Consider the following 27,723-nt stretch of genomic DNA (forward strand, 5'->3'; position numbering starts at 1 on the left):
TCTTCTTAATGGAATGGAATGTACAAAAGCTGAGCATTCAGTTTAACACACGATATATTATCTATACAAATTGGTACTTATTCAACAGACAAACTTAAAAACCAAATTATGGTAGTCTACCAATTTGTTACTCTCTTCCAGAAAACACTATATACAACTTGATAGCTTATAGAGCTTTTTAGTTACTTTTTTTTTGGATTAACGTGTCTGTGTTCGTTACAGACTGTGAGGCCCTGTCTACATTGTGCCAAAAGCAAGTTAGAAAGCTCCTGTCTAAACAGAACTCTTGCTAGCTAGTTGATAACTTGGTTTCTCTGATCTGTGTGTACAGGGATGTTATAAAACATTTTACAAAAATATCCTACAGAATAGGGTCTAATAATGCAATGTTGTAAAACCATTTGTGAGCACAGTGGCCAGGAAAGTCATGTCAGAAACCTGATAAAATGTCAAAATAGGACTCTTGCTACAACAGTTTTAACCGAAGGACCTCAGAAAAAATATTATGGAACTAACTTCTATAAGTGGTCTTGTGGACACAGGTCTTGCAGCCAGCACTCCTGTATTTTAGTCTCTCCTCTGTCACAAACGTCTTTTGACCTTGGGGACAAGTTAGTTTGCAGTTCTGCCTCAGTTTTCTTATCTGTAAAGCTGGGCTAACTCCTTCCTCGTAGGGGTTTACAGACACACCTCATCACACTAATTTGTTAAGAGCTTTGAAATCCTCTGATAGAAGTACAAATTATTTTATAATTACACAGCCTTATTGTGTTATCTATCTATATTTACTCTACTTTAAACACTTATTCATTTTTAATTTCAGACAATTTAGAATTAACATTTGTTAATCAAAGTATTGTTTTAAATCAGGCCTTTGTCTAAATTGTTATACAGTCATTGTACACGTTAACTGAATTAAGAGTGAGATTTTCAAAAGTATTTAGGTAATTTAGGAGCAAACATCCCATTAACTTTCAAAGGAAAGCTATTCCCAAATCACACAAATGCTTGTGAAAGCGCCACCCTAAACTGATCAACCTCAAATTAAAAACTGTTAAAAGTCCTAACTGTGATGTGAATTATGTAATAAAAATGATCAAAAACAGAGTTATTCCTGTTGCTTTTAATTGGAATATAAAAGGGACCCGATGTATATAGTATTGTATATGCTATTATCAATCTAGTACACTGTACAGTGTACCAAGTAAAAAATATTCAAGCCTCTAGTTCAGTGACAGATATGTGGATGCTGCTGAGAAGTGTGTGTTATAAACAAAGGCATTTCTCTTGAAAGTTCAATAAGGTTGAAAGCCAAAACAAGTGATACAGCATCAGGGATTTATCATCTAATAATAAAAGAGTGTTTGTTCCTTTGGAGCTGCTTCTAACAAGTGGAGTTTCATGCTGAAAGAGCAGGCTCAGTAGGCATGCAGCTTTTCAATTGCACTCCTTATTTTATGCTTAATATTAAAGAAAGCAATTTAACTTTTGAGTACAAGAAAATTATCTTGAAACTGAAGCCCTGTTTAAGCTTAAGGCCAAGCTAGAAAAGAACATATACAAATATTTAAAAGTCTTCAGTTATTTCTACAGCTAGAGCACTTGCGACAATTTAGGTTGCCTATGGATTTTAATCATAACCCCCCATTTTCAGTAGCTTATAGCTTTCCTCTATCAGGCTGAAATTTATCCGGTGTGGTTTACCAGAGGGTGATTTTTTAATTTAAGTTTGTGCATCATAGTTTAGTCCTGTTTCAAATGAGGGGAAAATAAAACATAACCCAAGATATTTTTGAACGTATTACAAGTGAATTGCCACAATGGGTGGAAGTAGAAAGATTAAATCTGGGCTAGCAATAGTTCTCACTGAGAAGTGCCTTTGAATGGTCTGGCATTTGTGCAGGTGCTGTAATATTTTAAAAAAAAAATGAAAGTGGTATCTTAATGGTAGCCAAAGCCAGGTTGGATAGGGAAATAACATCCATAAGGAAGCAGTGTTACACCTAATGTGTGGATAGCTAATTTAACTGCATATGCAGATGTGCAAACAAGTTTAGCTCCATAGGTCCTTGCCTCATTCATTGTCCAGAAAAGCACACAATGAATGAAGCTGGACTCCACAGAAGCATTCATTCAGGGCACATTAGTTTATCCAGCTAAACTTCATGTCAAGACAAAGTTTCTCCACAATACTGAAAATTTCTGATCAGTGGATAGAGCTTTCAGTGATGCAAGGTACGCACTCAGTAAGGTAAAAGAGAGACCACTCTGCTGGTGTGCAGCCAGATTATGGAATGTCTTTCTCTTTTAAAATAACCTAGGACATTTACTCAAAAATTGCATTAAAAGAAAGTTAGGATTGAGGAGGCATATGTCTTCTCCTTGTATATTTTACAGTCTTATTTATGTGATCTCATGGTATCTTTTACACACAACATAGAGTTTTTGTCAACAACTCTAAGGTGTGCAGTGAATGAAGAAAGGACGTTCTTGCCTAATTTACTGTGCATCTTGTATGTGTATTACTTCCATGGATTCTGTCTGGCGCACACACAGTGTAGAACAGGATGTTACAAGTGAATCTAGGTTAAGGCATAAGTCTGATATATCTGATGCCATAGCCTCTGACCCATTCAAATCTATCCTGTAAAACTATTTTTGTTGTGACATCTACAAAACTAGCTGACCAGCAATGGCAAGGACCATCTAGCAAAATTTAAATGCTATTATCAAGATGCAGCCAATCACTACTCTGACCACCTTATTTATATGCTGTGCCATTTCCCATTTCCTTTGTAGAGCACTGAAAACCAAATATTAGTATCATATTGTATTGGAGAAGTAAACAATGATCACATACTTAAAAACCATCATAAAGCATATGCACAAGAAGCATAAGTGTATGATTTTACATCCAACTTCAACGGTGGCATTTCCTGACTTTGGGGTAGTTAAAAGGTGCGGCTCCCAGAAGCAGCAGTATGTCTCCCCTCTGGCTCCTTTGTGTAGGGGCAGCCAGGGGGCTCCACACGCCCCCGCCCCAAGAGCCATCCCTGCAGCTCCCACTGGCCAAGAACCATGCAGGGGCGGTGCCTGAGGATGGGGCAGTAGGAGCCAGAGGAGGGACATGCCGCTATTTCCAGGAGTTGCTTGAGGTAAGTGCCACCGGAAGCCTAAACCCCTGATCCCCCTCCCAACCCCTGATCCCCCTCCTGCACCCCAAACCTCTCATCCCCAGCCCCACCCCAGAGTCTGAACCCCCACCCAGAGTCCGAATCCCCCTCTCCGCACCCCTACCCCCTGCCCCAGCCCTGATCCCCCTCCTGCACTCCGAACCCCTCTTACCCAGCCTGGAGCCCGCTCCTGCACCGCAAATTCCTCATCCCCAGCCCCACCCCGGATCTTGAACCCCCAGCTGGAGCCCTCACTCCCTCCTGCACCCTAACCCCCTACTCCTTCCCACACCCTGAACTCCTCATTTCTGGCCCCACCCAAGAGCCCGCACCCCGAGCTGCAGCCCTCACCCCCCCGCACCCTAACCCCCTGCCCTAGCTCCCTCACACACCCTGAACTCCACATTTCTGGCCCCAAACCAGAGCCTGCAACCTGAGCTGGTGCCCTTACTCCCTCCCATACCCCAACCCCAATTTCACGAGCATTTATGGCCCGCCATACAATTTCCATATCCAGAGGTGGCCCTCGGGCCAAAAAAGTTTGCTGACCCCTGGTCTAGAGGCCCCAAATGAAATGGATGCATCATTGTGCTAGGCATTGTGTACATAGATTTAGTAAGAGACAGTCCTTGCCCAGAAGTGCTTACAATCTAAGTAGACCAGACATACAAAGGGTAGGAGAAAGGAAGAATTATTATGCTCATTATACAGACAGAGAATTGAGACACAGAGTAAGTGACCTTCCCAAGGAAGTCTGACCCAGATATTCTGAATCCATCCAGTTCTTTAGCCACAAAGCTATTCTGCATCTTGCATACAAAGCAAAAATTGACAGAGCAATTCTAATGCTATATTAAACAGATGTGTTATTAATTCAGGTCTAACATCAAAGTAATAAAATATCCATATTTATGGTGATAGGCATATTTATGGTTATGCATCCAGTGAGCTGTAGCTCACGAAAGCTTATGCTCAAATAAATTTGTTAGTCTCTAAGGTGCCACAAGTCCTCCTTTTCTTTTTGCGGATACAGACTAACATAGCTGCTACTCTGAAACCAGGCAGTAATTGTGATTCTCCTGACTCTTGGGAAAAAAGACTCTTTATCCTCCCCTTTCCATTGGCATACTTTGTGGTCTACATCTCTTATAACTGTGGCCCCAACTCTTCTCTTTCCATGGGGCAATTGGGTGGCTCTCAAGGGATCCCCATTGTTGTATGGGCACTTCCATGGTGGACTGAGAATTTTGTCCCTGAACACCACCCAGAAAAAAATCATACATGCAAGACACATGACTATACTGCATCTCCTCTACTTCTGAGTCCTTGGAAACCAAAATTCCAGTATATACAGTTCTCTCTAGCACATAGAAATAAAGATTATTTGTCTTTAAGGTATTTTATAGAAGGATCTCAAAGCATTTTACCATCCTGCATCAGTTAAACCCAACACCCTATCAGTTAGGTATTACTCGTTTTACTTGTATATAAACTAAAGCACAGAGGTTCAATGACTTGTCCAAACTCACTCAGGGGGTCAACTGTGGATCTGTCAAGAGACCCCAAGGAGTATTGACCTAATTCCCTATTACAACAACAAAGCTGCACCAAGGGACCCAGGCAGAATGTCCTCAGGAACTTGACCACATTTTTTAGAAAAGAATCACCATGAAAACACCGGTTTCAGAGTAGCAGCCGTGTTAGTCTGTATCCACAAAAAGAAAAGGAGGACTTGTGGCACCTTAAAGACTAACAAATTTAAATCTCCCCACTGTATTTTCCACTGAATGCATCCAATGAAGTGAGCTGTAGCTCACGAAAGCTTATGCTCAAATAAATTTGTTAGTCTCTAAGGTCCTCCTTTTCTTTTCATGAAAACACTGACACTGGAAAGCTGTGTGTGATCGAAGTCCTCCCTCCAGTCTGTAGTTGCACCGGCTTGGGTTGACATAATTCAATGTACAGGTTAAGGTTATTAATTCAGTGAAATGGATCATTTATGGACCATCACAGAATTCACCACATCACAATGGACTCTTCCAACTCTGAAGCTTGATATTAGTAAAGTATTTACATTTTAAATACTGCCTTCCATGGACCAGCGATGTATTTCGGGCTAGTTCTGAGGGACAAGTGCAGAGCCAACTCACACAGCATACCAGTATCTTCCACACTGTGGAAGCTACTAGAGAGTAAATGCTTACTGTTTAATTTGGTTATTTGGAATATTCCTCTGTCAGAAGGTTCATACCTTCCTTCCAGCAGATGGAGTCTGAAAAAACTGAAGGCTAGCAGCCAGCAAACCTCATGTTTAGGAACGGTGTCCTCATCACTGTTGATTTTTTCTCATCTCCATCTACAGGAAGAGAAATGTGAAGCTCCCAGTTTGGGCTGGCACAAGATTACTACTAAGAATGGGCCTCAATTAAAATAAAAGATTTTCTTCAGAGCTAAATGGGATGTGTATTCACTGATGAGATGAATTCCTTTTGTGGGTGTTTGTTTAGGAAAGTTTCAGGGTATATACAAAGGATCTGGATAGACTCACACATCATATCTTAATTGCTATGCCAAGATTTTATTTAAGATGGTTTCTACATACCTTTAAACTTTTAATTTAGCACATTAAAAACAATTAAGAGGTCAGTTCCTTAGAAACAGATGTCATGTTAAACAAGAGTATTTGGCCATTTATATGGGTCACAACAAAGATAACGACCTGAACTTCCACCATCAACAATGAAAGGGAGTGGGGTGGTGAGGGGAACAGTGAGAAAGTTGCAGGCAGTTTTCATATCAAAATTCTAAATGACCTACATACTTGACACTTGTGTTTGTTATTGTTTGATAGACAGAAAATCAGACTCAACAAGCAAAGCTCACAGGGATTCAAATAACTGCTGAAAAACCTCATGAAATACAGGCCCGAGTCAGAGCGGCTCCACTAGAAGACACTGGTATGCAGTAGGAGAAAAGGCCTGTGGTGGCCAGGACCCAAAGAGCATGCAAAGCCAACACTTCACTGCAAACAGTTTGCCAAACATGCAACTAAAAAACAGAAGTACCATGATGCCCCTCTAATGTCAGTTGCACTAAAAGACCTCTTGACCAGGGCTATTACAAAACATACAATTTGTACATCCTCCAGCCAGCCCCCCCCCACCCATAAAATGTTTTTATCTTCTCTTTTCTCCTGTCTCCCACCCTTGCCACAGCCTGGCGCCTGGCTCAGAACAGTAAATAAAACACATCTCGTAACAACTGATATTTTCAGACACGTAGCCATTGATGACATTCAGCTATGAATGCCTTCTCCTTTTACTGTATGGAATGAAGAGTGGTCAGGTGGCATTATTGTTTTTACCAAGTTACATCTTCAAGTCTGTCATTAGCTATAGAAGAAGCCTTTATGGAGCGGTTGTACTGTCCCACTTCCTGGCTTCTGTCAAGCTTAACAAAACCAAGTACTAAACACATTTTATGCTGTGGAGTATCAAATGTTCTTCGCTATCAGGCGAAATGGAACTCTGTTCATTTTCATTATTGCTTCATATGAAAATGTTAGCTCTATTCATATTCCATATTCAAGATGTTTAACCTGGGTTCGCTGTATGAAAAGTCAATCATGTGTGCATAAATTCAATATTTTCCCCATTTATTTCAATACAATGAATATCTTACAGACAGCAATGTTTGTATATTGATTCAAAAATATTATCTTTTTCTTTTGCCCAAGTTATTTCGTGTGTATTTGAGGTGAAGTCAGGTATATTTGGGTTAAATAATAGTTTTATCATCATTCACAGTCTATTATGTTTAGCACAAGAAAGAAAGCCAGCACAACCGAAGGAAAAAAAAAAATCCACCTCAAAGTCATGCCGGGGGGTGGGGGGGGTATTTTGCTGATAAACAGGAAACACTTTATTTCTAAAGTTAACATTCTTAAATAAGAAAACAAACACTTCAGCTAAATTTGTGGGTTTTAAACAAACTGTGGCAAACACTAAGGGAACTAAATAGAAACCATCTTTCAAGCTGGTAAAACTGGGACAATGTGAACACAAGGTATTAAATGAGCCATGACTAAGAAAGTACATATCAGCCAATTTTAACACCATTTTAAAAATACCAGCCACGGGAAAGGGAGTAACCTACACTGGTTACTGAGAACCTACAATCACATTACTAAGTTTTGACACAAACTCACAAAATTATTTATACTGCAGTACCGCGCAGGTGCCCTAACTAGGGTGCCATTGTTCTAGGGCTATATACCTAAGGCCATGTCTACTCTACCACTACGTCTCCCGCAACATAGCTACTGCCGCTTGTGGAGGTGCTTTTATTATGCCAATGGCATGGAGCAGCTACACAAGTGATCTTACAGCGGCACAGCTGCGTCGGTGCGGTTGTAAGCTTGCTAAAGCAGACATGGCTTAAGTCAAAAAGAGTCCCCTGCCCCAGAGAAATCACGATCTAGGATTATGATAAAATGCAACAGATAAACAGATCATTAGGAGTGGGGCAAACTATGGCAAAGATGATAAATTACATAAATTAGGAATCTCAGCAAAATGAATCAAATCACTTTACAGTTACTGGTTTCAGAGTTCAGAGGAACAGCCGTGTTAGTCTGTATTGTTTCATGATTTCTGTGTGTATATAAAGTCTGCTGCAGTTTCCACGGTAAACATCTGATGAAGTGAGCTGTAGCTCACGAAAGCTCATGCTCAAATAAATTGGTTAGTCTCTAAGGTGCCACAAGTACTCCTTTTCTGGTTTCAGAGTAACAGCCGTGTTAGTCTGTATTTGCAAAAAGAAAAGGAGGACTTGTGGCACCTTAGAGACTAACCAATTTATCTGAGCGTGAGCTTTCGTGAGCTACAGCTCACTTCATCGGATGATGTAGCTCACGAAAGCTTATGCTCAAATAAATTGGTTAGTCTCTAAGGTGCCACAAGTACTCCTTTTCTTTTTGCGAATACAGACTAACACGGCTGTTACTCTGAAACCTGTCATTATGCAAGGCACTGCATTTAGCCGTATGGAGTGGAAATCTATCAACTGCATCCGATGAAGTGAGCTGTAGCTCACGAAAGCTTAGGCTCAAATAAATTGGTTAGTCTCTAAGATGCCACAAGTCCTCCTTTTCTTTTTACAGTTACTGCTGATGTTCTGTTCTAATCTTTTCTGTCTTTTATTTTTGTTCACAGAAATGTGATTTTTCGTCAGCGCAGGGACCGTCTCTTGTTATGTGATTGTACAACACACAGCGTTACAGGGAGCCAGTACTGACGGAGACCTATAGGTGCTAATGTAATACAAATAGTTCAAGTATAGCGAGTGTCACTTTTCAAACTAAATGACTGTTTTTGTGGGTTTGTGTTATAAATGTCATGGAGATCTAGATGGAGTTTTTCCGGGTATGAGATCTTGTTCTGAGAAGTAAAAACAGGAGAATAGAACGTCTTTCCTGGACGGTTTTTTTTCAGGTGTTTTGTTGACCAAACAGTTTGTGTTATCAGATTTTCACATTTCTTTTTTTTTAATTGGCTAAATACACATCTCGGAACATAAATTATATGTACTCCGTGGTGTTTATTTACTCAACAGATTAACTAATCTAATATAAAGAAATTTTTGGTACACACGTTAATATGGAAAATGCATGGATAGCAAATAACCTACAATAGTTTTTGCAGAACTGTTACAGCAGAGCCTGTAATGACACAGCTGGTAACTGGCAAGGGCTTTTCACATATAAATATATTTTTTTTGTGTGAACAAAATTAACATTTACAGTCACTGTAATACAACCCAGCGCATGTGTTACCATGTGATAAACACATGCCTAAGTGATTGATGTCCATCTGACTTCAGGACCTCCTGCCTAACAGTGTGCCTACTGTAGGCATGTTATTGTACTGTAACAAATGCTTTGTATGCAGGGGTGTTGCAAAGATCAATTAAAGTGCTTTGAAGCTGAAAAGTGCTAAGCAAGTGCTAAGTATTATGTCCTGTTTTATCTCATCATGTGTACTGAGTAGGTGACACAAACATATGAAATTTGTTTCTTTTTTTCCTTTTAAAAAAGACAACATTGTGTAGGAAAACAATATTTAAAAGTCTATGGAGATTTTAGCCCCAGAATACCTAAAATGATGAGGCAACATAAATGAATAGTTTGACAATTTTCAGCTCTTAAGTGCAGATCATGTCATACAGAATATGCACATCAGAGCATCCTGAATGGGCATACTATTCACTCTTAAGAACCTCAAAAGGTAAAAAGTCACACACAAAAAATCCACTTTAAAATACTAACCCCAAATTGGCAACTTAGATGGTTCGTTTCAGCTTGGAACATTAAGGGAAAGTTACATATTCTTGAAAAGAGAGGTGTTCTAAAGGAAGCAGGAAGCATTATTTATGTTTTCTGTTCTGTTTAGGCTCTTATACCTATGCTGAGAAAACCTCAATAAAGCAACAGGAATATTGCACTATCATATTGCTTACCTATGGTGGGGGGAAGATAAGAGTTTATCATGGAGCTAAACCAAGTTAAAAAAATCCCTGCTTCAAAGTAAAACTAATTATGTATTTTACTAATTACATTTTTAAAAGATACACAAGGCATTACCAACGAACCTTACAAAACTGAAAACAAAGCTATGTCTAAGGCTGCTCTGGCCTGGAAAAGAGCTCCTGAGAATTATCCAGGGATTCCAACTTCCCTCAAACATAGCGCCACTAATATTCTCCAGATTTGCTGGCCCAGCTTCGAACCATCTCGAGAAAATGTTTACATTAAAGTTGGGTTCAGCTAGAAGGTCAGCTAACTTTAAGGCTTTAGAAATCAGCAGCAGTCTCGTCTCCCCAAAGGGGGTGGAGGATGGGGAAAAATTAAAAAAAGAAAATCATTAACTTGCAACATCAATGAAACCTAATTTCACTATTTCAATTGCTACCAGAGGCGGGGTGTATTTTTTAACCCCCTTCGGTAAAACCACCAGCTTTACATCCCAAAATTTTCATCTGCATTTCAAACGCTCCTTTTAGGCTCAGACACAACATCTTATGTTTTAAATCCATAATGAAAATAATAAGTACTATCTCACACAATTAGCTGCGATTTTTATCAGGTTTCTGGCTTTGAAATTGCACACATATATGAAGTAAACAAGATAAGGAATTTATATTGTACATATTCAGACTTTATTCTTCAAAAATTGCTTCGGTGAACACCAAGTAGATGGCAGGAGATTATTTTCCATTTCATTATGTACCACACAAGAATCAATACAATCTGGTTTTATTTGGGTCAGACTGCTAAAACTACATCTTATCATTTACATCTTGCAACTGATAAATGACTGCAATAAAAGTGGGGTATTCTACAGGAAGAAAGTATGAGTGCAGTTCATCTAATTGTTTAAAGTAGCTAAAGTAATCTGGGGAAGAAACAATATTTTCCAGTCTGAAATAAATATTTTAAAGGATTTAGCTAATGTAACTGCCTGGAAAAGATGCAACAAAATTAAGTTCAGCAAAAAGGGCATCAAACAAAATCAAATTGTTTTTTCAGATGACTGATATCTGAAATATGTCAGAGGCAAGTAAAATTGATAATCAAACCACATTTATGGTAAAAAAAACAAAACAAAGACCTTATTCAAAAAAGTGCTACTATTGTTCTATTCTTTAAAAAATAGATTTAAAAATAGCTTTGCATGTTTGCAGTCAATTGTGAGCCTGAACAGCAGAAGAATTCCCATTTGCTTTTAAATGAGGTTAAATGTACACTGTTGGAGCGCAACAAGTAAGGCAACTGAATAGGGAATATCAAGTGCAACATCTGAAATATTTCTTTTACAAATAAAATATTTTTAGCAACTAAGGAGTACATTATGCATGCAGCTCAGTGTAAAAACTGTAATGACAATGTACCTTAAAAACATTTGCTCAGCAGAAGTTGTTACGCATTGAAGTTGATCCAATTTTTTGAAAGTTTCAAATAGACTTACTAAGATGATATTGTAATGAGGGCAGAGTAATGTCTGCATCATATTCAGGTTCTTGTAGATGTTTTCTTAAATTTATACTTTTAACGGACATGACTGTACTTTACCAGAAAATGTGTGTATATATGTTTAAACTACACATGTAAAATTAGGAATAAGCTCCAGCTCAGTAAACTTAGAATTAATCTGTGTACTGCATTAGTCTGAAAAAGTTAAAATCTCAGTTCCAACAAACAGCATCAAGCTTATAAGGTGCATTTAATGCTGAAGACGTGCAAATTTTTAACATGAAAAGTACCAATTACGAATGGTCTAAATAATCTTTTAAGAAACCTGTTTTCCTGCTAAGTGAATGCACTGCAATGAAATGATTTCCAAAGCTTTCACTCATTTTGACACAAAGGATACAGGAGACTGTTTAGACTCCTAATAAGACAGGAGTCTTTAAAGCTACGCAGCTCTATTAAACGGTGGATGGCGGCAGCCAAGAAAACAATTCCTTTGAGAGGAAAATAACCAGCATGTGCCCTCATGTAGAAATCACATACCAGAGGAAAAGAACTTTTTTTGAGTTGTGTGTGATGTGACTGTAAGATGCTTATTGTGCATTAAAAAACTGAGTTTATCTATGCTTCTGTGATTCATTTGTAACTACAAGACTGGCATTAATATCAGCAGCCCAAACTGACTGCCACCTGCCATTTTACAGCCCACTTTAAAAAAATGTATTTGGCAATATAGTATTTGAATCACTTGGCATTTACTGGCATATGTTGTTGAAATGATTTATTAACATCTTCAAAAAGTTACATTAAAAGATTTTTTAAAATTTGGAGTTGAGCTAGGAGTTGAGCTTTAATTCTATTAGTAGTTTTATGTATTTTTCCATTTTAACAGGAAAAGTAGGACACCATCAGAGTGCCCCTTATAGATGCATACGAAATTGCAGTAATCTAAAATCCTGTGATCTATACCATGACCATTATAAGGGAAAGAACATGGCATAGAAATTAACACAACGCTACTATATTTTTCCAATTCAGCAAATTTACAGCTGAAAACAATTCCATGTAACCCAATTTAATTACATTAAAAATGATGTAACTTATTTTATTAAAACAGAATTGATTGCTCTACAAAGAATTTAGATCCAACAATGAACCTTTCTGTGTTACTTTAAAAGGTGTTCAAAAACCAATGAACATACAATGAAAGCTCTAAACCAGAAAGTAATTAGCTCACATACAAAATATTAAATCTGTTTCACAAATTATGTAAATCATATAAAAATGAGGTATAATACCAATGGCAAACTTTATAGTGCCAAAATGGAATAATCTGTATGTATACCTGCCTTCAAATGAGCTAAAGCAATTATACTGTAAAATCATTAGCTCAAGATATAGTTTAAAGTCTAGCTTTAATAACTTAATGCTACATGTATTTTCCAGCCACAGAAAAAGCATTATGTACATTTACATTTCCTTCTAAATTTAGAGGTTATGCTGCATTAAATGCAGCAACAAATATAAAGTGCTCAAAAAAAGGGAAAGCTGAAAATGTTTATTACATAAAATATGCATGTAACTAAACCACCACTTCCTTGGGAGCTTCATTTCCTCATAAAAACAAGAACTTATTATGCTTTTTGAAACACTAGTGTGTTTACTCTAACTGCCATAGTCAAGAAATTTGTTTAAATAAACAACTCTCCTACATAACAAGGAAACAGAATACAATTTCACATGATCCTGCTGATACTTAAAAAATAGACGTTATCCAGCCTGGTAGCTCTGTGTATACTGTGGCCAAAGAGTCTTACAGCTATGAAACCAGGATGGGAGGGAATGACAACTACTCACTGCACAAGTGCCTTCGTTCTGCAAGGAGTGTATTAGTGACCTCCAAAACCCACACAGAGGATGGCTTGGAAGCTTTAGGTATGGAATACTCAGACACTTTGAACTGAGAGGTTCAAATCCCACCAGGGATGACACAGCTCTTCTTCCGTTTAAGATAGATATAGTGAGTTCCATGTGGTTTACAGTGGGAGAAGAAGGAGGAATTTGATAAAACCTAAAAAAAGGAGGTCTTCCTTGTTCTGCCTGGCTATTAAAGATCTATTGTGATTTTTGTAAAGTTATGGAGTTTGCTCCAGCGTCCCTTATGCTACTGTTGGGAGGAGAGTACATTTAGAGTTTTGCGCTCCATCCACCTGTTCCATTCCACCATAGAGGTGACAGCATTTTACGCCTAAGTAGTACCGGGCATACACAGCTTGTAGTGATTTGGGATTCCTTCAGGAACAAAGGCACAGGAAACTGCATGTGTTTTTTATGTGAGACAGAGATCACACATACATGATGGTGTGGGATAAGGCTTTCCTGGCATGAGTGTGGGATGACCACACTCTTTAAATGATGAAGCTAGGAGTGTGTTATGGATTATTATAGATTTTTATATATATGGTTTAGTTTTAAAAATTATTGGGACTTTATTTTTCTACCTGTACAGCCAAATTCCCACACTACTGGCCTCTGAGGGAGAGAAAAACTCCAACTAATCAATTTTTAAAGCCTCAACAAGTTACCTAAAATAGCTTGTTTGCACATCAGAATTTAAGTCAGATATTTTAGGAGCTACAAGAGCTCAAAGACAGTGCTATGTATCCTACTGGAAGCCAGGAATCTCCCTAACTAATGATATAAAGATTCCTTTTTCCAGTGCTGAAGGGTCATGAAATATTGGACCTTTAACTCAACACTAGTGAAGATATTATTACCCATCTTGGGCCCCAAGTCAAAGTCGGGGGGGGGGGGAGTGAAGGGAGAAGGAATTCCACAAATAGAGCATGTGGGATAGAAGGAAACATTTGTCTGACAGGTGGATTTTTTTAAAAAGCATCTGTTTGACACTATTCAGTGGTTGAATGTTAGAAAAAGGTCCTGGTGGAGAGAGATTAGGAGGCAGGTAAAATGTTCCAATGTGCATGATAAACATCACTTATATGGAAATACCCCCCCATATATGCTGTAAATACCACACACACACACACACACTTATCTATGGTTATGCATATTGATTTGATATCAGAGTTTCAAGCACATGAGTACAGTGACCACGGCCATATATTGGGGAAAAGTATTTAGGGTGCAAGGCAATCTGAGTGGGACCAATTATGATCCAAATTTAAAATGCTATGAGACTTTCAGAGCTAGATTTGGGCTGACCTTTGGTCAGATCCAATAATAGCAATCCACACTACTGTGAGTGGGGCATGGCTATGAATGATCACCAAATTAAAGCTCTAATAAGTTTCTTTGACTTGTAAAAAGGACTTCCTTTGTAGAATTCATCAGCAGAGTAATATACAGCAGGGGTCCTCAAAAGATTTTCATAGCAAAGACATTGTAAGAGGCACTGTCTACTGGACCACCTACTGTCTTATTTGTGATGGCACAGACCCTCTAGCCTCTCATTAGCAATCAAACAGCCTTGTGGCAACTACAGTGATTGATAACATGGAAGTATTTAATATATTTTTCATTTAAAAAATTAATTTTACAGCAAAAAGCAAACCACAGACCACAATTTTGGAACCACTGATATACAGTAATATATGTTAAAAAGATGACACTCAGATACTGTAATTAGTTTTGTCTGCCTGGCACTCTAAAAATAAGGAATAAAGCTTCTGCATGCACACTGCATATTTAATTTAACAGAATAATTCAAAATTAGATCTTTGCCATCAAAACAGGTACAACAAAGCCAATTCTCTGACCATATATTTTATCTGGGTATTTTTGACTTATTGTTTGAATCTGTATGTGTGCCAAATGCCACATTACTTCCTAACGACTTAATCTGTTTCCTTTGAAACTCATCATCAAATACTCATTTTGTATAGTTAATGGCAGGGACTTTGCAATGTGTTTTCTTTTAAAAATGTAAATCCAGTGTCTTGGGACGGCAGTGTTTTTTTGTTTTTTTTTAAACTATGAAGTCCGGTTCCCTTCGTAAAAACCACGCAATTGTTAAGTGTAACATATAAAGCAAAAAGATGCTACTGATCTGAAAATTCCTCAGAGCCAGATTTCTCTTTACAGAGAATTTCTCTGATATTGTTTTACATATTTTCTGAAAGAAAAATAAATAAAATTATTTCCTTTGTAACTCCTGATTAAGCAGTCCAAATATCCTCTTCATGTTTAGCTTTGAGAAACTTATATTTTTGAGGGGGAAAAACTGGACAAACAGCCTATGAAATATCCTTAAAAAAATAGCTAAAAGAATATAATTTCACGTGTATATCAGTTCCAACTACCACCTATGACACATTCTAGGGATACAATTAGGATGACCAGATGTCCTGATTTTATAGAGACAGTCCCAATATTTGGGACTTTGGCTTATAATGGTGCCTATCCTCCCATACCCCATCCCGATTTTTCATACTTGCTATCTGGTCACCCTAGTTACAGTGTATCTTGACCAATGATATCCAGTCTGGATTTAGTGGAAAAAGTTTCCATTTCTAGCTATATTAACGGTGTCAATGATAAACAGGGAGGAATCCAGTGCATCTACAGTAGAACTGAAACTATAAAAGGGAATGGGCTTTTCTTTCTTAAATGTGGAAACGCTTCAGAAAGGGTGGCATAAAAATAAGTTTACTAGCAGAATGATCTGCATTCTGGGGCACAGAGAATCTAAAATCAGACTGCAAATTTTACTTATCTATGCAGTGAACAAAAGGACATCTTGGTAAAGTTCAATGAAAAGAACTCTCAGTCATCAAATAAGCCACTAATGCTGGGGCTATGTAACAAAAACAATATTAAAACTTCTGATTAACACAGTTAATATTACACTGCAGCACACACATCTGCAGTATCAGAGACCTCTGCAAAATTAGACGAAGAATGACGTAGGGCAAAGCATCAGCATGGACTGAGTTTTTTAGGTTTGTATCACCATACTGATGAGATTAAAACATTAAACGTTTTAGCCAATTCCTCACTTTCTTTTTTCCTGTGTTCCATTTAGTTGCTACTCAGATTTACAATGGAGAGCAAGTGCAAAAATACAGCACCGGAAATACATCACATCAATGGGACGTTTTCTCTCAGTGGTCCTGCAAAACCACTTCAAGCTGTATGTAGAGAGAAGGCATGCCTGGAATGAAGAAGCCAAGGAATAGCTATTTTAAGCACCATGTTCCTCTTCTATGCAAACTAAAATCATTATCAAGTCAAAGACCTTTGCCATCTGGGGACTCAGAGTGTAAGTGTATAGGTCCAAAACCAACAACAGCAAAGTCATAGACCTATTGTGCTAACATTGCTGAACAGGGGACCTGGAAGGAACCTTTGCCCATCTGCCCATGAAGTTGCAGGGTTTATTTTATCCTATCTCCTGCCTATAACTTGGACCAGAAGTGGAGGGGAGAGAACGCAGTCTAACACCTACACGTCAACACCAATATGTGCTTCTGCTTATGTTGTTTTCCATGTGCATTGAGTTCAGGGAAGAACGCATGACCTTTGTTTGGAAAACTGTGCATAAATAATTCAGGTAATTTATCACATGCGGTATGCACAGAAAACCAGATTTTTTAAAAAAATGTTCTGCTAGTGCAAGTTTGAAGAAGAAACAATGGAGGAACCTGAAGGAAAGATCTAGATACAAGTAACAACTTTTAAGGTAGGTCCATTTTTAAGCCTGATTATCTTGACAGTATCCTTTTAAAATTCACATTCATCTTCCAAGTGAAGAAGTTCTGGCAATCTGGAATCAACAAGCTATATTGTAACTGGGTACTTGTGTGTTCTTAAAATAAACATTTCTTCCCTTTGTGTGGAAATGTCATTCCTTTCAATTCACATCTTTAGAAACAAAAGCGTTTGGAAAAGTATACACAAAAACCTAGAGAACCCTATACAAGTTTGCACAACTCATGTAAGATATACAAAGGAAATGAACCTGCAATGCTATTGCTGTAATGCAAACATTCACTGTCTACTATCACAATTTAATTCATATTACAGCTTTCTTTAGACCTAGATCTTTCATTTAAAGATGGTGGATATAACACATTAAACAGAAAACATTAACTAATTTTGTTTTTGTAGACAATGTTGCTACCTAAAGTCATAATATCAACTGAATTTTGTTAGTAGTATATTAATATAAACCATGGTTGGGAGAGAGGGGAGGAGAAACAAAAACATATATATTTAAACATAACTGTGAACCAAAACCGCAGACTGGAACACCTTTGAACTCTGAAGTGTTTGAAATCTAGATCCAAATTTGTGGGGTTGAGGTTATCTCCAATATTCAATCTAAAAAACTAAAGTAATAAAACTCTATGGTCAAGCAATTATACAAAAAAGTTCTGGAAATAAATGGTTCTCAGAGAAAAAAAAGATTGTTTAAGTCCCATTGTTCATTTGTAGCATATCACTGTATATAAGTAGTTATACAGTCAACATTTCCCTATATGATCTATTCCAATATGCTACTTTCACCATATGCACAGTTCTCACACTGACATCAATGGACCTTCTGTACATGCACAGAGAACAGAATATCAGGATCAGGCTCCACCCTATGATTACAGCACAGAATTTTCCTGTGAGGCAATTAATATGCTCAGTAAATAAATTACAATAGCTACAAGAAACCATCTTAATTTCCTGTCTTTTGTGTTTAAGTTTTCAACCAAAGCATTATATTAATATTGATTTTTTTTCCATTGGATTTCTCTGGGTTTAAGAAAGGCAACAAACTGCAGTTGATCACCCATTCAAACATACACAGTTTATCTGAATGTGCAATGTGAGATTCAAATAAAGGCCCTGAATGTGTCTGAATGTTCTCACATATATACAAGATCCCACACTGAAACAAACACAGCTGGGTTTAATTTCAATGTGTTGAACTCTCTAGATATACGCACCACCATGCCCGTGGGCAAAGATCTGGAGTTCCACACCTTGATACATGAACAACTATTGGGCAAAGGGAAATATGTGTAGTATGTGCTTTGTAAACATTTAGAGTTTTTGAGAAACTTCTTAACGTGGAAAAATGCCACTTTTCATGGCCAGACAAGAAGTGACCAATCAATTTATCAAGCTTTCCAAGAGGGAGTCACTTCTGAGTTGAGAATAAGGAAATGAAGCCCAAATAATCTGTTTTTGGCTTCTAAGGAAGTATAAGTTCCTGAAATCAACTTACAATGAAAGGGTTTTCTCAACTATAACTATAAGGCTGCACTGCTTAGGGGTAGTGGGACTGAGAACAAGGCTGCCGTGGCATCACTAAAATAAACCCCTCACTCATAAATCAATCTTACTGCAAAGGTTTTGGGGTTTTCTAACTTCATATCATATGTCTGGTACCATTACAGGAAATAAAACTTGCATCAGTATAGTTTTTCTATTATCCAGATATCATGACAAGCTCCAAAGCCCAGTAAGGACTTTATTTAGATGATAATAGGATATACCTACCTAGGTATTTTTACTGTGCCATTCATTATGGTAATAGGGCAATAAAATATACTCTTCATAAAAATTTGCCATCATCCACCATTATGACTATAACACTATAAGTGGCTGTCACACCTTGAAAATTGCCAAGAAATATTTATGCAAGTTAAAATACCCTGACTAAGCAGAACTCCAATTATCTGAGAGGTAACATGGTTTACTTTAAAAGACCAATTAGGAGGCAGGGAGCCAAGAAATCTTGAGTTCTAATCCAAGCTCTGCCACTGATTTGCTGTGTGCCTCTATTTTAGTTTCCCCACCTGTATATTGGGAATAATACTCACTGAGCACACAGGTCTGCTGTGATAATGAATATTTGTGAAGCACTTTGTAAGTGAAGTATTATGTGCTTGACATTACTTTACATTACCCCAAATACATTTAACACTGCACAGTATGCTGAAGTCTAATGGACTAATGCACAAGCTGGCAAATGCAGGGTACCTCAAATATTATAGGGAACACAAGATATTTGACTAGAGGCCTTGATTCTGAGGTGTGATAGCTATAATTGAAATTTTTAAGAAGGATGTTCCTGCTGCTTACAAATGAACACAATTCAAAGGTTTATGCTGGCTTTGCCAGGAAACCAAGTTGTCCCAATCTCATTACTAGGGCTGGTCAAAAATGTTCTGTCAAAACTGTTGACAGAAAATTGGGTGTTTGGCAAAATGAAATTCTCCCCTTCCCTGTATGGGAAAAATAGGGAGAGTGTAAAAAGAAGCGTCCTTCTGATTTAAAGTAAATCTCACACAATGCTGGAAATTTATGTTTGAATTGCCTTGAAAACAACTAGAAAATTATAATGAAATATATATATTCATTACAGCAGAAAATGGATTTTTTTTCCTGTGGAAAATATCAACTTTTCCTTGGAAAAACTGAAAAGTTTCTTTTATTTTTTTGGACAAAACTAGACACTTTCCATGAAAAAGTTCATTTATTTGAAAACTCCATTTTCTGTTGAAAAACAGTTTAATGGAAAATTATCGGCCAGCCCTAATACACACACACACAACCACCCCACCTACAATTATCATATTATCCCTTCTCAATTTTGTATATTAGACTAACTTCTTCTGTCTCTTACGATGAGCCTGTAAAATGCCTTGCACAATGGGGCTCAGATTTCTGTTGGGGCATTTAATCATTCCCATAATACGAATAATAATTATGAAGGCTGAGAAAGTATTGGGATTCTGTAGGCTGAAAATTGCCATTTGACTTTTCTACCACTCACACAAATTACATTAGAATTGTATATGATGAATAAACAAATATACTTAATCCTCTATTTTTTTCTACAGTAAAAAAGAGGGGATTTACCTGAGTGAGGAAATTTATGAAACAGTAACATTTGCACCACTGACACTTAATTCTCATTAAATATCTAATTTTCTATGAAGAAATACCTTTTCTTTTACTATCTACAAACAAATACAGTTACTTTTCTTTTATTTTACTGTCACATCATGAAAAATCTCACAGAATGTAATTTGTGATCACATTAATGCACTAGTATCTCAGTGCCCAAACTCTTCTTTGCCAGATTTTCTTGGCCAATTTAAAAAGTCTAGGAAACCCGAACTCCTAAAGAACTTATTTGTCATCATCTTGCTGATATAATCAGATAGGTATTGAAGATTCAGTCTCACAAATATATTTAGGGCCACATTATACTGTTCAGTAGTAAAACGCAAAGACAGGAGCTAGTGGCCCAAACTCTGCAAGGAAGGCAGCATTTCAGTGGATGAATCCATGCCCCATAGATTCCTGGGATTTGCAAAGAAAACTAGCCCCCTTCCAGCAGAGTGCTGGGTCCTCTGCTATACCGCCTGGTCTCCCTCTCTCGCCCAGCTGCACGACTCCATTTGGCTGTTCCCGCTGTGCCTGGGCAATGCAAGGGATGTGCAGGCACAGAGAGGAAGATAATCCTCTTAAGAGTAATTTTAACTTCCACCGGATAGTCACACTTGTAAAAAAGTGACATACTATGAAGAGTGATTGCTCCTTGGCCCAATCCTTTCTGCCCCTAGAAACTCAAGGAGCCCCTACAGCACAGTGTTGCCATGAAGGAGATTGTGGGAGCTTGGGGAAGATGCTGTTTGGCTCTGCTCCCTCCCCCTTCTGCCGCTTTTCCATCCCATTTCACTTTCATTTGTTCCCCTCTGTGCCTGAGTGGAGGGGAGTGGAGGAGCCTGAACCTAAGTTTAGGTCACTACTTCAAAGAGCAACCACAAAATAAACAGTTATCAAACACAGCTCTAATACATTTCAAGCTGTGAAAATAATTAGTTCATGCTACGACAGTTACAAAGAATCATGAGAGAATAACTGGCCAAATATATTGATGCAATACATGGTGCTCAAATAAATGTAATCAGGAAAAATGCACTATTTATAGTCCTTAATCTAGCATCATTTCAACAGCAGAAAAAGCGAAATTGTGTGCCTGTTACGAACATTTTTAAGCGTAAGGAGGAAATAAGCTCCATTTAACTATTTATGTTGTCATGTTCTTCCACAATTAAGTACTTTTTGTTAGATAAACCCCTCTATTATCACAGGGTTATTTAAATATCTGTCACTTAAGCAAATCCAAGCAAAACAACTAGACTCAGAAATTCATAGGCTATTGATTTACCTTGATAATTTTTGGAATAGATTTGTTAGACTGTAAGCTTTTTCGGGGCAGAATCCAAGCCTGCATGTACATCAGCTAGTAGAGTGAGGCCCTGATCCTGACGGCAGCCTTTAGGTACTTCTGTAATAGAATAATCTTCAGAAAGGAAAGTAAAAATAACTGTAAAGATTTCAATTACCTTCCAGTTTGTTGTTCAATACTCATGAGGCCAAAGGCCCCGAAAGTACTGCTAGGAACATTAAGTCAACACCAACAATATTTCAGTTTGGACAGAAACAGTTATGCCTCTTGAGCTATTTGTTATCACTGCTATTTTAGTGTGATTTACTCTAACAGGCTAGAAAAATCATTTGTTGCAGATAAAGTGTTTGTTTTAACTAACAAAGGCATTAAAAAAGTCCCCCTGGGGAAGCTCTAAGCCCACCTGGCTTGTGTGTACATGCTGCGTGCATATGCAGGGGCCCATTGTTCCCTGTACTGGAAAAGCACATTTCTGAATATGTTTCAACTAATCTTTAAAGTGTACCTCTGCACAGAGAAATCACTAAGATAGCATTCCAGCCACAAGTGCGTCTTTAAAGATCAGCTAGCAATTAGGTATCAGGAAACTCTCAGGAATTGTCCGTAGCTTAATTTTAAGACTAGAGATGGACTCGAACCAAAACCACGGATCCGAACACTTAAGCTTTGGGGAGACTTTAGATCCAGTCCCAAACTTTTTGTCTCAGGCCCATCTATTTAAACGGAAACAGAGCTGGGGTTACAAAGGTCAGCCTTTCCAAATTGTTTATTGTACTGCAAGGCTAGAAAGCTTATGACTGCTACACCTTCAGTCTTAAAACCAAAAATCAAATTATTAAAGAACTGCAAAACTAATAGCACTCTATCAGTCAGTGGGAGAGCAGTGTCCACTGCACTTGGACTAACTCATTCTGGCTCTCTTAAGGTAGGGTGCTGACATCATGGTTCTGCTGAGTTCTCTCTATATAAAGCAGCACTGGTATTAACTCTAGAGAAAATTATCCAAGAGACTGGGATTAGGAGCACAACACAATGATAAAAGGGAATAGGGATGGGAGAGGAGCAAGAAGTTAGAGGAAATGAGTGGAAGAGAAAAACAAAAACAGATATACTGAGTGGGTGATGGAACTTACTGAAGTGGCTTCAGAGAAAAGTGATCACCATTTTTTCCCAGGAGCACCTTTAATCATCCTTGATGCAATTTCACTAAAGCAAATTCTATTTAATTTCATTGTGCCTGACCAAGCAATGCAATTCCTACTAACTGGACACTTTCTAGCCTTCATCAAGCTTTTGCAATAGCACTCATTCCCTTGAATTTATCAGTGCATTTATCACAGCATTTCCAAAAGCGCCAGCTCCATGAGGCAGAACATTGAGCTCAATACTTTATTTGTATTCAGCAGATCAACCTTTGCATTCTGTACTGTTACTCTGATAATTTTCCCTGTTTCCAAGAGAACTCCTATTGCCTTGCAACGTAATCACCCCCTCAACTGAACAGAGCACTTTCCTTCACATAAGCTCAGATCACTTGCATATTTATAGAGATTTTTTATAACTGAGTCAAGCCAGTCTTAAATTTGAGCCTGAAAGATCCTTGATGTGCAGTAACAGGGTTTTTTTTTTTGTTTTGTTTTGTTACAGAATCAGTCAGGATTCTAGATACTCAGGTAACTAGATACTAAATTTAAACTCAAACAATTAATTTTATGGAACCTTAGGAGAAAAAAAGACTTATATTGTCACTTGAACAAAACAATCATATGAGATCAATTTAAGAACCACTAAATATTACAACAAATGAAGAAACAGAATATTTTGTTGTGGTGCAATGTTATAGCTTCATCTTGAATGACACACTAGTCAACAAAAAAGAAAACCACACAATCAAGTTTTCCCTCCTCCAATTGTTTTGTAATGGATGATCACTTGCTAACAAAGGACCATTGGATTCATGGCTAAGGAGATTATAAACTCTGTTTCTGTTACTAAACTACATTTCTATAATGAAACCTACAAAATTCTACAAAGCATGATTTTAAGAAAGTCGGTGCGACAATTCTTTTATAGACAACTTATTACTACCAAATCATTTTGTAAGATTGGTGGCCACATGTGGTCATTATTTCTAAAAGTGAAATTTTGCGTTTACCCCTTTATTCCATAAAATAATATAATGAGAGACTTGGGAAAATGTATTCTGCATATATTCAACACAGCAAATTAAGTAGTGAAGACATAAGCTTATCTTCAGATTGGATTCAAATCAGCTCAAAATGTTCTCCATATTTTCAGCCCAGCTGACATGGGAATTAATTAAAAATATTATATTCTTTCAATGTTTTAGCACAAACTATCAAAATTAATCCAGTCTGACTGCAAAAACTAGCTAAATTATATTCTAAATAAAACAACCTATAAAAGAGCCTTCCCAAAGCAAACTACATCTCACATGCACGAGTAAAATATAACTGGTTCCACACTCAAAAGATCATGGGAAAAATGTTGATGACCAGCAATAACTGACCATCTAAACAAAGTTGCAATGCAATACTGTGTTCCACTCAAGCCCAGTTTCAAAGGAAAGTCGTTCTCAATGGTTGGCTGGTCAAACACAGCATTAAATAGCAAGCACTAAAAAGTTAATTGAATGTTTGCCAGGAGACATATGACCCACTTTTATACTGGATAATTAATTTCTTTGTTTTTATAAGAATTTTAAAGAGTGACCAACAGGCACCCTGAGGGTAATTAGCTTCATTCAAGGGAGACTCCTGACTTCTTGTGACACAGGCCTTGCTTCTATTTGGAAATACTCCAAGAATATACTTACAAAGGTATATGTTTTAGCATTTTATTTATTGCTAAATCTATTTTATATAATGTTATCTTAAATCACCAATACGTTAATAATAATCCTTTGCATTTATACAGGAAGAATAGATCTTTCAATCCAAGGATCTTAACATGCTTAAAATGAATTCAACCTCTACACCTGTCATACTGGTAAACATCCCTGTTTTAGAGACAAGGAAATTGAGGCACAATGAGATTAAGTGACTTGGGCAGAGTCACTCAGGAAGTCTGTGTCAGAACTAGTAGTCTTGTCTCTCGCTTCCAGTTCAGTACTTAAAACTCAAGACCTGTCCTCCTGCATTGTGATAGTCTTCAAATCCAATTACCTATTATAATAATGCAGCTTGCTGTTGACGTCAGCCACTCATTAAGATAAACTACACTACTTTTTTTTCTTTACACATTTTCTGAGGTTGCTATCAACCCCTGTCAAGATTAAGTTTTAAGTATACTTAAACTGTCAAGAACACCAGCTTCATGCTCTGAATCTGAAAAGAGATATGAACTATTAGCATCTCAGAACAGATGCCAAGGCACTAAAGTATCTGTAGACTTCTGTTTTATGGCTTGCAATACTACTATTTCAAAACAAAACTTTGAATCATCTACTACCACCATGTACTAATTGTACTAAACAGAATACTAAATTCAGTAGTAATTAAAGAAATTAAACTTCTTATTAAGAAGAAAACATCTGCTGATCAGTACGGGTTTTGAACAACTTTTATTGTTTCAGAAGACAAACGCTGTATTAAATGGCAATAAATGTCTAACATATGCAAGAGATTTATAGTAAATCATCAATACTGAGCCTTTCTGGTACAAAAAAAATTCACTCTCTTCAATCACTCCCTTGGATAATCTTATAAACAGTGAGAACTACATTTAAAGAAAACCAAACCAGACACAAAAATTTATCAGTTATGGACACAGCATGTAATTTCCATAATCTTAACCACCACTAGCATCCACCACTGGAACGCTGAACCCTTACACCTGAACTCTTAAATAAAACAGACTAAGATTTAAACAATTTTAAAAGTAAAGCTATCAAAACTGCTGTACAAACTGAGACTATAAAATGACTCTTGTCGGCATAGGTCTTGAAACCTTAAAAAGGGAGCTTACTTGAGCAATAAGAACGAGCAAATGCCAAATCTGGGGAATACAAGGGCGAAGGCAAGAGCACAAATCTTGGTTTACCCATAGCCTCCTGTGCTACCTTTAGGACTGGTTCCTGCAAACCTCACACAGCTCCACTCCGAATGAACTGAGTGGAGTTTTGTCTGCATGAGCAGGCCCAAAGGAAGTTTTGTGGCAACTACACTATTACTAGAACATTTTCAAAGAAGCATTTTCTTCACTGCCTGCATGCCTACAGCGGTGGACTGGTTTTAAAATCACAATATACAAAACACGAATCAAATCACAATATGTAAAATTATTCAAGATGCATCATACATCTGGGTACAATGAAACTCAAGGGCAATCTAAATATCTGTGAACAGCTACAACAACAGCTAAGTTATATAATGTTTAATGAAGTTGAAAGGAAAAGCCCTCTCAGTACCGTAATCTGACCATTGTGGAACTCAAGCATTCAGTAGGAAGGGGGAAATGTGCTATTTCCTGGAAGAGTCAAACAAAATACACAGACCATATTCCTGGTTATCATACTAATCTTTAGGTTGGTACTAAACTCCTTGATTTTGAAACCAGCTCTCAGTGACAAAATCTGTGTCTTGCTATACGACGCAACCACAAACTCTGTAAACAAACCACAAAAACAACAACATATTAAATGTAAACATTGCCTTAAAATACTGGAATGAACAGGTTAATGTAGATATTCACCATGGCCCTCTACTGAACAGCATCAGAGGGGCTTATTTTTGCACCACTGACCCTATATACTAAGAGCTGATGGATATTCTGCTTAGTTCAAGTGGTGGGGCCTATACTTTTAGATTTCACAACATCCCATGGCAATAAGTTCCACAGGTTGTCTGTATGTTGTGTGAAGAATACTTTCTTATGTTTAAAACCTGCGGCCTATTAATCTTATCAGGTGACCCCTGGTTCTTGTGTTATGTCAAGGGGTAAATAACACTTCAGTACTCACTTTCTCCACACCATTCATCATTTTATAGACCTCTATCATGTCCCCCCGCCAGTTGTCTCTTTTCTAGGATGAGCAGTCCCAGTCTTTTTAATCTCATCTCAGATGGAAGCTGTTCCATACCCCTAATAATTTTTGTTGCTGTCCTCTGCACCTTTTCCAATTCTAATATATCTTTTTTGAGATGAGGTCACCAGAACTGAATACAGTATTCAACGTGTGGGCATACAATGGATTTATATAGCAGCATTATGGTATTTTCAGTCTTCTTATCTATCTCTTTCCTAAGTTCCTAACTTTGTTAGTTTTTTTGACTGCCACTGCACATTGAACAGATGTTTTCACAGAACTATCCACAATGACTCAAAGATCTCTTTCTTGAGTGGCAACTGCTAATTTAGACCCCATCATTTTACATGTATAGTTCGGATTATGTTTTCCCAATGTGCATTACTTTGCATTTATCAATATTAAATTTCATCTGCCATTTTGTTGCCCAGTCACCCAGTTTTGTGAGATCCCTTTGTAACTCTTCACCGTCTCTTTGGACTTAACTATCTTGAATAATTTTGTACCATGTGCAAACTTTGCCACTTCACTGTTTATCACCTTTTCCAGATTATTTATGAATATGTTGAACAGCATTGGTCCCAGTAGAAATCCTTGGTGGACCCAGCTATTTACCTCTCTCCATTGTGAAAGCTGACCATTTATTCCTACTCATTGTTTCCTATCTTTTACCCAGTTACTGATCTGTGAGAAAACTTCCATCTTATACCATGACTCCTTACTTTTCTCAAGAGGCTTTGGTATGGAGCCTTATCAAAGGTTTCCGGAAAATCCAAGTACACTATAACAACTGGATTACCCTTGTCTCCATGCTTGACGACTCCCTCAAAGATCTCTAATAGATGGGTGAGGCATGATTTCCCTTTACAAAAGTTGTGTTAATTCTTCTCCAACATACTGTGATCATTTGTGTGTCTGATAATTCTGTTCTTTCCTGTAGTTTCAACCAATTTGCCTGGTACTGAATTTATGCTTACGGGCCTATAATTGCTAGGATCACCTCTGGAGACTTTTAAAAAAAAATCGGCATTACATTAGCTATCCTCCAGCCATCTCGTACAGAGGTTGATTTAAATGATAGGTCACATACCACAGTTAGTAGTTCTGCAATTTCATATCTGAGTTCCTTCAGAACTCTTGGGTGAATACCAATTGGTCCTGGTGACTTATTAGTGTTTAATGTAGTAATCTGTTCCAAAACCACCTCTACTGACATCTCAATCTGGGTCAGTTCCTCAGATTTGTCACCTAACAAGAA

General features: G+C 37.5%; 1 protein-coding gene across 3 annotated transcripts in view; it reads right to left on the reverse strand.

Moving 5' to 3' along the window:
* The window catches only part of TAF3 (TATA-box binding protein associated factor 3), a 140,774-nt gene that overhangs the window by 54,535 nt on the left and 58,516 nt on the right, over positions 1-27,723 (reverse strand). Inside the window, exon 1 of one of the 3 annotated variants that reach the window (XM_073328818.2) lies at positions 21,398-21,515. The exons of the other annotated variants lie outside the window; for them this stretch is intronic. The gene's annotated coding sequence lies outside the window, so the exon portion shown is untranslated. Of the gene's footprint in view, positions 1-21,397; positions 21,516-27,723 lie in introns of those variants that run through there. 3 annotated transcript variants of the gene reach the window in all.

Source organism: Lepidochelys kempii, chromosome 1 (assembly GCF_965140285.1).
Source record: "Lepidochelys kempii isolate rLepKem1 chromosome 1, rLepKem1.hap1, whole genome shotgun sequence".
Taxonomy (NCBI): Eukaryota; Metazoa; Chordata; order Testudines; family Cheloniidae; genus Lepidochelys; species Lepidochelys kempii.